Source organism: Nicotiana tabacum, chromosome 4 (genome assembly GCF_000715075.1).
Source record: "Nicotiana tabacum cultivar K326 chromosome 4, ASM71507v2, whole genome shotgun sequence".
In the NCBI taxonomy this organism is placed as follows: Eukaryota; Viridiplantae; Streptophyta; class Magnoliopsida; order Solanales; family Solanaceae; genus Nicotiana; species Nicotiana tabacum.
In genome coordinates this window covers 135189747-135201779 of record NC_134083.1, presented here as the reverse complement: position 1 = coordinate 135201779, position 12033 = coordinate 135189747, and the positions used below count along the sequence as shown (strand labels likewise).

The 12033-nt window shown below is 40.2% G+C and overlaps 1 long non-coding RNA gene across 2 annotated transcripts; it reads left to right on the top strand.

Annotated features, from left to right (window-relative positions):
• Window positions 1–4847: 4847 nt before the first annotated feature.
• Window positions 4848–7879, top strand: LOC107787203 (uncharacterized). Of its 2 annotated transcripts, XR_001648341.2 has the most exons (3): window positions 5000–6839; window positions 6925–7096; window positions 7163–7879. It is a non-coding gene; the product is annotated as an uncharacterized LOC107787203 (long non-coding RNA). The 2 variants fall into 2 exon arrangements; XR_012708955.1 differs by having other exon boundaries at window positions 4848–6839; window positions 6925–7879.
• Window positions 7880–12033: the final 4154 nt, after the last annotated feature.

Here is a 12033-nt window from a genome sequence, read left to right as displayed (position 1 = left end):
ACCCCTACATTGTGAGGATATGTGTTACAACCCAAATTCGCGTACCTTAGATCACGCCGTAAGTTAGTCGACATAAATCAAAGAAGAGATTATCTTTGAGATGATAAGAAGTTAATCCTATTGGTCTTAAACGATACAAGGGCGTATAAGAGTGGTTAACAAGTATTAGAAGTTAAACGAATCAAGGATGTTGTAACCCGTATTTTTGGGTAACACTAGAGGTGATTAATTTTCCCAAGAGGTCATGTTTTAATGTATTTGAATCATATAATATCCGTATCATAAGCCTTGAAGTCAAGCGAGTTATGAAACAAAGTCGATAAAAGTTGTCGCAACTTACGTTTATAATTTTACTTAAACTTTAGGTCAAATGTTACTACATTTTTCTCACAATATACTTGGAATTATGGGGTGATCTACCTATCAAATTGAAGATTTACGAGTCTAGTTTCCAACGCATTAAACCGTTCGTCGATACCATCTCAGAATAGAGAGATATTTGTATTTTCGTGAGAGTGCACCAAGCAGCTCTCTATGGGGCCCACATAGGCGGTTTAAGGCATATGGATATATATAAGATACCTCAACCCCATTTTAAGTCATTATTTTTCAGTATATTCAGACCTTAGAACCCTAAAAGCACTCTCTCAAGGTTCTCTCATGATCCAAGACCCAAACAAAGGGCAAACAACACAAATCAAGTGTCGGGAATCCCATGGCGCTAGTTAGTTTCTTGTTCTTCTTGTTGTTGCTGATTTTTGTGTTGTTCCAGCTCATGTGGGAGGTTGTTTTAAATGTTTTATGTTCTGTAAATACTCCTTCAAGTTTTTAATATCAACCCTATGTGATTTCAAGTCTTCTAAAGTAATTCTAGTGCCGAAAAAATCCGAATTGATTGCTAGTTTCGCTTCCTTGTTCTTGTGGCAGAATTGGAGAGATATTTCGTAGAAAATTAAGGTCAAATTAGAGTTGTTATTTCTGTTTAAAGGTAAGGAACCTCTTGCTCTATATATATATTTAAGATTATTCAAGTTGCGGCTAAGTCGTTGAAGCTAGAACTTGTGAAATATATATATCGAAAGGCTTGGTAGTAATGTTGTTGGTTGGTGGACTGTTTTGGGAGGCTCAATATGATTATTAATGATGTTGTTTGGGATGTTTGGTGATTGTATTGACTTGTGTGAAGTCATATAAATAGGGGAGGTGCTGTCCGTTTCATCGTAAAATAGGTTGCGGTCGATACATAATAGTTACGACGCTTAAACGATAATGATAGTGTCATTTCTCTTATTGTAGACTAAGGAGTCGTGACATTTGCATAGCTTGAGGTTGGGCAGTATATACAAGGTATGTGAGGCTATCCCCTTCATTCTTTTGCATGACTCCGATTGTACATAATGTAATGAACGAGCTCCCAAAGATACTCTACTCTTAGAAGCTAGCAGTACTTACATTGCTGCCCTTCTTATGAAACGATTGATATTGATGTTACTTCTCTTATTCTTATATTATCAATGTTGTTGGTTGTTCCTGATTCTTATAAGATTTTTGATGAAGAGTTAATCCTAATAACGTGTACGAAGGATACCGACCTTACGTCACTCCGAAAGGTTCAAAATGTGATTCCAATGAGTCCATCATGCATCATATATATGTATCTATTTTACTCTACCGAGCCGCGCTATAGTCGGCCGGGTATGGCACCTATTGTACAACCACTGATCAGTTGGGTTTTACCGAGCTCCACATGGCCGGGTATGATTCTACCGAGCCCTATGATGGCCGGGTATATTTTACCGAGCCTATTACGGCCGGGTACGATATGATGATGGTGATGCCCACAAAGGCGTATGTTTTAAAAGTCTATGTATATATATGTATGTATCATGTGTTTCATGTCAGTAGCCCTCAAAGGTACCCAGATGTCACAGGTTGTATATTCCCTATCCCTGTTTATATAACTGTTCTTACTTATGCTTTCCTGCCTTACATACTCAGTACTTTATTCGTACTGACGTCCCTTTTATTTGTGGACGCTGCATGTCGTGCTGCAGGTCCTGATAGACGGGTAGACGCAGCTCCCCCACCACAGTAGGCTGTCCAGTTCAGCGGTTATTGGCGAGATCCCTTCTCCGGACTTGTCGTGGTCTTGGTATGCATTTTTGTTATAGACATTATGGGTATGTCGGGGCCCTGTTCCGACAATGTTGTAGAACTTATGTTCCTTTAGAGGCTCATAGACAGGTGTCGACTCATGGTAGCTTGTACCTTATATATAGTTTCTTGACAGTCTTGTCGTCCCATGTTATGTATGTTCATGACATTATCTTTCATTGTTGGATGTTCATGATCCATGTCTACCATTTATATTGATCTTGTCGGCCCTTAAAGATAATAAGGAAGGTTAGATAAAATGTACGTTGGTGCTCGGCAAGTATGGCCCGGGTGCTAGTCATGACCCTCCAGTTGGGTCGTGACAATTATCTTGCATCTTTCCGATGCAACTACGACGAGTACACTGTCTCTTGATATATAAATTATACTTTAATTTTTTTCACCAAAAAGTCATATAAAAGCAGAATAAACAACAAGATAGTAAGATGACCAATAGTGAAAGAAAACAACGGTTAGTCATAGAAACCTACTACCAACAAAATGCGAGAGTACGTACCAATACTACTGGTATGAACAATCTAGACCACCTACCCTACTACCCTAATCCTCGACCTCCATACCTTCCTATCAAGGGTCATGTTCTCGGTCAGCTGAAGCTGCGCCATGTCTTGCCTAATCACCTCTCCCCACTTCTTCTTCAACGTACCTCTACCTCTCCGCAGGCCCTCCAATGTCAACTTCTCACACCTTCTCACTGGGATGTCTGTGCTCCCCCTCCTCACATGTCAAAACTATCTAAGCCTCGTTTCCTACATCTTGTCCTCAACAGGAGCCAAATAATCAAGTCTATGTGGTAATTAATTTAAGGGAACATAAATTTATATATCTACATTGAATAACGTATCAAGTTTAGGGGATTTTTCAGTATTCTATCTTTCAAATATGACTCCCCATCGTGTTATATTGCATTGAATAACGTATCAAGTTTAGGGGATGTGTAATATTTATTGTTAATTTTATAAAATATTGCATTTATCTCGATATCAATTGCTATTACAGATAATTTATTTTTAATTCTAATTTTCATACACTTTTTATAAATAGGCGCAAAAAACACGTACGTATACTAAAATTAGTACAAATAAATAAAAAAGAGGCTAAATCATAAAACAAATACTGCTATGATCTCGACTTAATTATGGATAGTAACTTTATTATTTGACAGTGACTAAAATAACAAGATTTACAATATCTCAATATCGAATGACCATATCCACTGCAATATATGATGGCCAACTTGCTAGCAAGTTCTGGCAAAGATCTGAGAAAATGAATAATGAACTTTTCTTTTCTTTTTTAAATCATAATAGGGACAATAGTAAAATCACTGCATGAAGAAAGCAACTAGGGTGAAGAGCAAAGAGGTGCCAATCAAAGCACCAGAAACAGGAAAAGAGAAACCAGCGCCAGCATCTGGCGATAGTGCCGGAGCCATTCCAACTTCCTGTGCGGAGGCAGCAACCGCAACAACAATGACAGCGAGCACGAAAGCCTTGTAGATGTTAAGTTGCGCCATTTCTATACAAGTGAAGAAAAGGTATATTTGCCTTCTAGTGTTAAAAGCTGATTCAAGCAAGCAACTTGAGCACTTGGATTGAAGTAATGAAGTTGTAGGGGAAATATGTTTGATATTTATAAGTAACGAACGAGAGAAGGAGCTTAACTTTTGTAATAGCCACTTGGAAGGAGACCAACTCAAATGGCGTGTAAATTGACGACGTTTGTTATATTATGGTGACCAAAAACACCATTATTATAAGACGTGTGCTAATAATTGGGCGGCGGCCTATATAATTCTGCCATATGGTATGGAGATGCTATAGTGGTGGTTGGCCTATCCATGTTATTGTCGGTAACGTCACAAATTCAAATCTTAACTCGAGTAGATTTAATTTTAAGCCACGGACCAAAGACTTTTAATTGGAGACTCAGCGCTATTCTCCTTGCAGCCAATTTTGATACTTGGTCTCAGTTTACGCGGATGGTACATATGTTTTAATCGAGTGGAAAATTAGGCGGATTAAGTTTGTTCCGCTCACAAAATAATAAACGAAGTTGAGAGGGTCAATCAAAGATATTTGATGAAGTCCAACTAAAAATTTCATGTAACTTAACCTGGTTATTATAATAAGCAAGGGCCAAATGCCTTTAGGGGGTGTTGCTAAGGGTTGAATCAAATCTCCTTCGCGACCGAGGCGGTTTGAAATTTTTAGCATTGAACTCATTATATATTTAAAGTTATTGGTTCATATTTACTATTTTTATAATTTTAATGAATTTTTATATATAAATTTTTACTCCGCGTCGAAAATTATGAGTTCAATTGAACCCGTCGACAATGCACTACATCCGCCCTTGCTCGGCAGCTGATAAAATTCTGCCACATGGGGTGTTATATTAGAGCAGTGGTTTACCCATCGGTCTGATATGTCTAAGCATTAAATAAAGTCAAAAAATATATAAAAAAGCGTCACTCTCTGATTTATTTTATATACGTGATACTATTTTAGTTTTAATGGAAAAAGATTATTATTATTATTCTATTACAAAAAAATAATTTCGTTATATACGATAATTTAATTTTAAATTTTTTATTTTAATTTAAATGACATGATATGATCATATAAATATATTACTTAGTAGATTTAACAATACATATTTTAAATTTTTTTTATTGCCAAACAAGTATGATTATATATTTAAAATTAAAATTTTTAATCTTTGTGTTCAGCGAAAGTTCTTGTAAAATAATGGAAGACAGGGAGCTATAATCATGTTGAGCAAATAACTTGGCCATTTCTCATATTCAATAACAATAAATCAATGTAATTCTATTATTAATGAAGTTTGAGAAGATAATATATACGCAAACCTTCCTCCTATATCGTGAAAATGGAGAATTGTTTTCCGCTGGGCTAAGCCTTCTCTCAAATTCGCTACCACCAAATTATGAGCTGTTAGGTGAACTGGCCATTTCTCAAAATCGCTAGTCTCGCCCCTGTCACTCTTCACATACGGCCCCACAAATCCCTCCCTCCGCTCCTATCCTTTATAATCACCACGCATTATTGACCATCTTCTTCACCAACTCACAGAACATATTGTAGCATACCACAATTTCTCAATTTTCCGATAACAACAGATCTCAGAGATTATGGCTCAAATTAGCATTACAATCCAAGCCTTGATTCTCGCTGTCCTCCTTGCCGCCGTTGCTTCTTCCGCACAGGAGATTGGGATGGCACCGGCTCCGTCACCGGACGCCGGAGCGGCGTTCTCTTTACCGGCTTCCGGTTCCTTGATTGCGACATCTCTACTTGTCTCCTTATTCGCTCCGTTGAGACAATGCGTTCGTTTTTGAACAGAGATTTGCGTTTTCAGGATTGATTTGTATAGTCGTTTGGTGATTTGTCATTGTTCGGGTATTAACCTGATTCTTTTGTTAATATATTCGATTTATTGGAATTAATTTCTTTGCTTATATTATATTTGGATTTCGTAGCTTTATTGAATTGTTGATTTTGAATTAATTTATTCCATTCTCTTTTATTCTAATGCACTTCTAAAAAATGTCCATCTTAACGAAATGCTAAGATTTGTGCTTGATTTTAATTTATATTAAATACTGTTCCTATGTCAATTAGTACAATTTGGAGGCAGCGTTATGATGATAATGAAGACTTAACAGAGAAGATATACCAGTTGTTTGACATTGCAAACCAAGTAATGAATGATTAAAAACCCATAATTGTGCTTATGCAAAAAGTTAAATTAACTTTCCTTCTAAATAGCTTCAGAAACCGAGAAGATAATGGTTTTGGCCTCGAGAAGACTCAATCATGGTGACACTAGATACAAACGGGTAAGGAGCAATTCAAATATGACCATTATAGAAATGTTATAGAAGACCCCAAGATTTCTTTGGCCTTTATTAGATTTTATTATCTTTTATTGTTATTCATCACCTTTTAACTACCTTTTGCATTAGTATTGGTAATTAAGGGGGTATAATTTGTAGATCATATATCACATAACTCTAGTATAAATAGAGGTTTTCATTCTATTGTAAAGACATGACGAAATACCGGTAGCAAAAAATTAATATTGTTTCTCTCATTCTTTCAAGCTTTATACGAGTGTGGTCAAGATTTTTCAATTATTCTTGATCCCCGCTGGGAACATTCTGAAGCTCAGGCTTGTCTCTTCTTTATTTATCCTTATTTATTCTGTTTGCACTTTATTATTTTATTTTATCAGATCAAATTAATCCATGTGTCTATAAACCATGTTATAGTACTATTTTTTGGGTAAACAGTTTGACGCTCACCGTGAGGCATAGATAATTATGGTATTACTTTGATCCATTCATCTTTTACTAACACACTTTAAAGCTTTTCTGTTGTAAGCATAAAACAACTATGGCACCCAACGATGTCAACAACTCGCTCAATGTTGGATCAAACAACAACGACGAGCCCGTGGACAATATCCATGATAGAAGTCAACAGGATGGTTCAACTAATAAAACTCGTCTCGATAAGAATGAGTCACCTTCGAATCGGGTAGAAAGAAATACTTGACGTGCGAAGTGTCCTACCCCTAATGATTTGGATGACGAGCCCATTGCCGACACTGTAAAGGTCTTGAGACTTAGATTAAGTCGGGTAACTTCGGATGCCTCTTGACGACCTCTATTATGTACTTAGATTAAGTCGTAAATAATCGTAACTTTTTTCTTGGTGCTTGCAGGCATTGGTGCTTCATCACGAGACATTTCTCTGATATCGGGAAGATTTAAACCATCATGAGGCCGAGACTCGAGGGCTCACTGAGAAGAAGGGATGCTTACAAACTTCTTAGTGAGAGACTCCAGGCTGAGCTAGAGGCGGCTCGGAAGGAGCATGCCGACCTGGTCGAGCAGGTAAGAAGAGTACTTGAGGTTAGTGACGATGAGTCAGTTATGGTGGCTAACGGTCCGAACCCGCAGGTCCAAAAAAAACTTGATAAAATCGAGCAGCTCCAGGCAGAGGTGGATGTAGTAAAGGCCGAAGCCTAAGAATGGAAAATAAACATAGACCGCTTGCCCTCGAAAAAGAAGACTGGCCGGGCACAGCTGGCCTCGGCCGAGTCTTCGAGCTGCGAAGAAAAAGGCCTTGGTGCAGGCCAAAAAGATCGAGGGGCTTCAATCTCATCTAAATTCGGCTGTTTCCGATCGAGAAAAGCTGGCCAAAGAGCTCGAGACGGCCAAGTCGGAGGCCAAGGTAGTTAAAATCGATGCCGACGAGATGGTGGCCATTTATAAGGCCGATACCGAGGCGGCTCAGGTTCGAGCAAAGGATGTCATCGAGTACACGAAATGGCAATCTCGAAGGGAGGCCCTCGAGGAAATTCATGCTCGGGGTTTCGACTTATCGGCTGAGATTGAGATTGCCAAAGAGCTCGAAGCCGAGGCCAAAAAACTGGCCTTTCCCGAAGATGATGAAGGTTCTGAGGATTTGGGCGAGTCCGAGGAAGACAGGGGGGTGAATGTGATGATGCGGCTCCCGGCGAAGACTAGGCCACTTAGGCTCTTTTCAGATGTTTTTGTTTTTTGCTTTTTATATTACCCTTTTGTCGAGGCCGTTTGGCCTTTGTAAAAATTTGTTTTAGGGCGGTTTTGTAAAAAGACTTTTTGATATGTATATAAGGCTTTTTCCCTTCAACAGCTTTTAAATTTTCCCTCTGCTTTATTATTTATATTCGCAAAGATCGAAATGCCTTAGCATGAAGTAGTTAGGTTACATTTGGAGGTTCGAACAAACCTTGCCTTCAACATTATTTCATTTTAAGACATCGTGGGAATTCGGTATTACCGGAAACTTTTTCCAAAGTAGTTTAGATTATAGTTTGTCGAGGGTGGTCTTTAGAACCGATTATGAAATTTTTTGAAGGCCTTGTTTTAGTTACGGGTCTCGGACGTCTCCGAGCCATTTCAGTATGGCCGTAGACATTTTAGTTCGGGTGTTGCCCAATGGGTTTTAATCCGAGTTATCTGGGATTTGCCTAAGATAACAGTCCCCGAATGGGGTGGTTGTAGCATTTAAGGTTCGGGCGTTGCCTAATAGGTCTTGTTCCCTTGGGCTCCGATAGCTTGAGCCGTCCGAGTTTGATTTTGAACGGCAGTCCCTGATTGGGGTGATCGTTTGAACCCGGTAAAAGGCGGCCCTTGGGCTCGGTACCTTTAGGGGATCGAATGTACGAAATTCCTTAAAAGAAAAAAAAGAAATTCTTAAAGGACAAGATATTTATCCGCAAGGTAGAAACTTCTTTTATTCTTGTGTGTGAGAGTTACACATGTGTACATGTTTCATGCCAGGGATTGAGTAGTCTATGTGGGCACGGTTCATGTGACCGCTTGGCCCTTACAGTAAATCCTACCGATCGAGCCGATATCATTGAATCGTAAAGTTTCTTTCCTTGCTAAAGTTGTTATTCGAGGGCCGAGCATAGAGAGGCATCAAATACTGTTGTCGTGACCTTCGATACGGATTCGTAACCGACCTTCAATTCTAAGTTAGCACGATTTACCGTTGCCTCGTTAAAAACCTTGCCGAAAACCCATTTGGGACAAAACTGGTTCAAGGGAAAAAGAGTGCAACGCACGCTTTCAGACCTAAAAATTATAATGTTTCTCGATGATTCCCTGCAAATGTTAGTTCGGAATGTAAATAAATAAAAGGAAATGAATGGGATCGTACCTTAGCAATAGTATCGCTTCAAGTGAGCTATGTTCCAATTGTTCGGTAGTTGCTCACCCTTCATCGTTCTGAGTTTGTACGATCCTTCACCGGTGATCTTGATAATTTGGTAAGGGCCTTCCCAGTTCGGCCCCAACATCCCTTCATTCCAGATTTGGGTGTTTAATGTAACCTTCCTTAGTACCAAGTCCCCGATACTAAAGTGTCGAAGGTTGGTCCTTTGATTGTAATATCTCTCGATCTGCTGCTTTTGGGCGGCCAACCGGACAAGGGCTAATTCGCACCTTTCATCCAATAAATTGAGGTTCATGTTCATAGATTTGTCATTTGATTCCTCGGTTGCATATCGGAATCTGAGACTTGGCTCTCCGACTACGACCTGTATCAGAGCTTCGGTGCCGTAGACTAGTGAGAACGGGGTGGCCCCGGTACTGGACTTTGAACTAGTTCGGTTTGCCCATAAGACTTTAGGTAGGATTTCCTTCCACATTTTGTTGGCGTCGGTTAACCTCTTTTTGAGGCTTTGGAGTATGGTTTTGTTGGTCGATTTTGCTTGCCCGTTCCCACTGGGGTGGTAGGGTGTTGATAAGATCCTTTTGATCTTATGATCTTCGAGAAACTTGCTTACCTTGCTACCGATAAATTATTTTCCGTTGTCACACACGATCTCGGCCGGCATTCTGAATCGGCATATGATATGATCCCAAATGAAGTCAATGACCTCTTTCTCCCTTACCTTTTCGTATGCCTGGGCTTCCACCCACTTAGAAAAATAGTCAGTCATAAACAATATGAATTGAGCCTTACCAGGTGCCCATGGAAGAGGGCCGACAATATCTATTCCCCACTTTATGAACAGCCATAGTGACAAGACCAAATGGAACAGTTCCCCGGGCTGATGAATCATCGGAGCGTGTCTTTGACATTCATCATATTTTCGTACGAACTCCTTTGCGTCCTTTTCCATATCAATCCAGTAATAGTCGGCTCTGATAACTTTTGGAACCAGTGATTCGGCGCTTGAATGATTTCTACAGGTGCATTCGTGGATTTCCCTTAAAACGTATACGGTGTCCCCTGGTCCAAGACATATCGCGAGTGGGCTATCGAACGCCCTTCTGAACAGGGTTCCATCTTCAGATAGGCTAAACTAGGTTCCTTTGTAAGTAAGGCCCTTGATTCCTTTGGATCCGACGACAGTTTTTTGGTCTTCATGTATTCTATATATTTATTTCTCCAGTCCTAAGTTAGGCTCGTTGAGTTAATCTCGGCATGGCCTTCCTCCATTACCGATCTCATAAATTGTACGACTGACCTCGAGTTGAATTCGTCGTCCTCGACCGATGACCCTAGGTTAGGAAGGGCATCAGCCTCACTGTTTTGATCCCGAGGTATGTGTTGCAAAGTCCATTCTTTGAATCGATGTAATGTTACCTGCAATTTATATATGTACCTTTGCATTCGTTCTTCTCTGACCTCGAATGTCCCATTAACTTGGTTTACCACAAGGAGGGAGTCGCTCTTAGCTTCAATTATATCTGCCCCAAGCTTTTGGCTAGTTCGAGACCTGCAATCATGGCCTCATATTCGGCCTTATTGTTAATCAATTTCACAGTCCTAATAGATTGCCTAACTACATTGCATATTGGTGGCTTCAATACGATGCCAAGTCCGGACCCTTTTGCGTTCGAGGCGCCGTCCGTAAATAGGGTCTAGATTCCCAAGGAGGTCCCTGAGTTGATCAATAACTCTCTTTCGACCTCGGGTATTAGGGCCGGCGTAAAGTCAGCTACAAAGTCCTCCAAATTTTGAGACTTAATGGCGGTCCGGGGTCGCTATTCAATATCGTACCCACTGATTTCCACGGCCCATTTGGTCAGCCGGCCCGAGATCTCGGGCTTATGCATAACGTTTCTCAACGGGTAAGTTTTTACGACACATATGGGGTGAGACTAGAAGTATGGTTTTAGTTTCCTAGAGGTGCTTAGCAAAGCGAGCGCCAATTGTTCTAGGTAAGGATACCTAGTTTCGGTCTCACCTAGGGTCCTGCTAACATAGTAAATTGGAAATTGCATATCTTGCTCTTCCCGAACCAGGACTCCACTTACCACTATCTCCGAAACTGCCAAGTACAAATATAGTTGTTCGTCTTCTTTCGGTGTGTGAAGCAGCGGTGGGCTCGATAAGTACCATTTGAGTTCCTCCAAATTTCATTGGCATTTCGGGGTCCATGAGAAGTTATTCTTCTTCTTCAATAGTGCGAAGAATCGGTGGCTCTTGTCGGATGACCTCGAAATGAATCGCCGCAGGACGGGTATGCACTCGGTTAATCTTTGCATGACCTTCACGTTGTCCACAATCGTGATGTCTTCGATAGCTTTGATTTTGTCGGGGTTGATCTCGATTCCTCAGTTGAATACCATGAACCCGAGGAATTTACCTGATCCAACTCCAAATGCGTATTTCTCTGGGTTCAGCTTCATATTGTATTTCTTAAATATGCTCAAGGTTTCCTGTAAATATTTTAAATGGTCCTCTGCTCGCAGGGACTTAACCAACATGTCGTCAATGTAAACCTCCATTGATTTTCCTATTTGTTCCTCGAACATCCTATTTACTAGGCATTAGTAAGTGGCACAGACGTTCTTTAAATCAAATGGCATCATGTTGTAGCAATAAGTGTCGTATTTAGTGATGAAGGAGGTTTTTTCCTGATCACCCAGGTCCATCCGTATTTGATTGTACCCGGAGTAGGCATCGAGAAAATTGAGGATCTCGTGGCTGTCCGTGGCATCGATCATTCGATCGATGTTGGGCAAAGGGAAAGAATCCCTGGGGCATGCCTTATTCAAATCCTTATAGTCTACACACATTCTTAATTTGTTCTCTTTTTTAGGGACTACTACTATATTTGCTAACCAATCCGGGTATTTAACCTCCCGAATGGACCCTATTTTAAGGAGTTTAGATATCTCGTCCTTGATGAAAGCATGTTTAACCTAGGACTGGGGTCTCCTCTTTTGCTTGACCGGATGGAACTTCTGGTCCAGGCTCAGCTTGTGAGTGGTTATCTCCGGTGGGATCCCTATCATATCAAGGTGGGACCAAGCGAAACAATCTA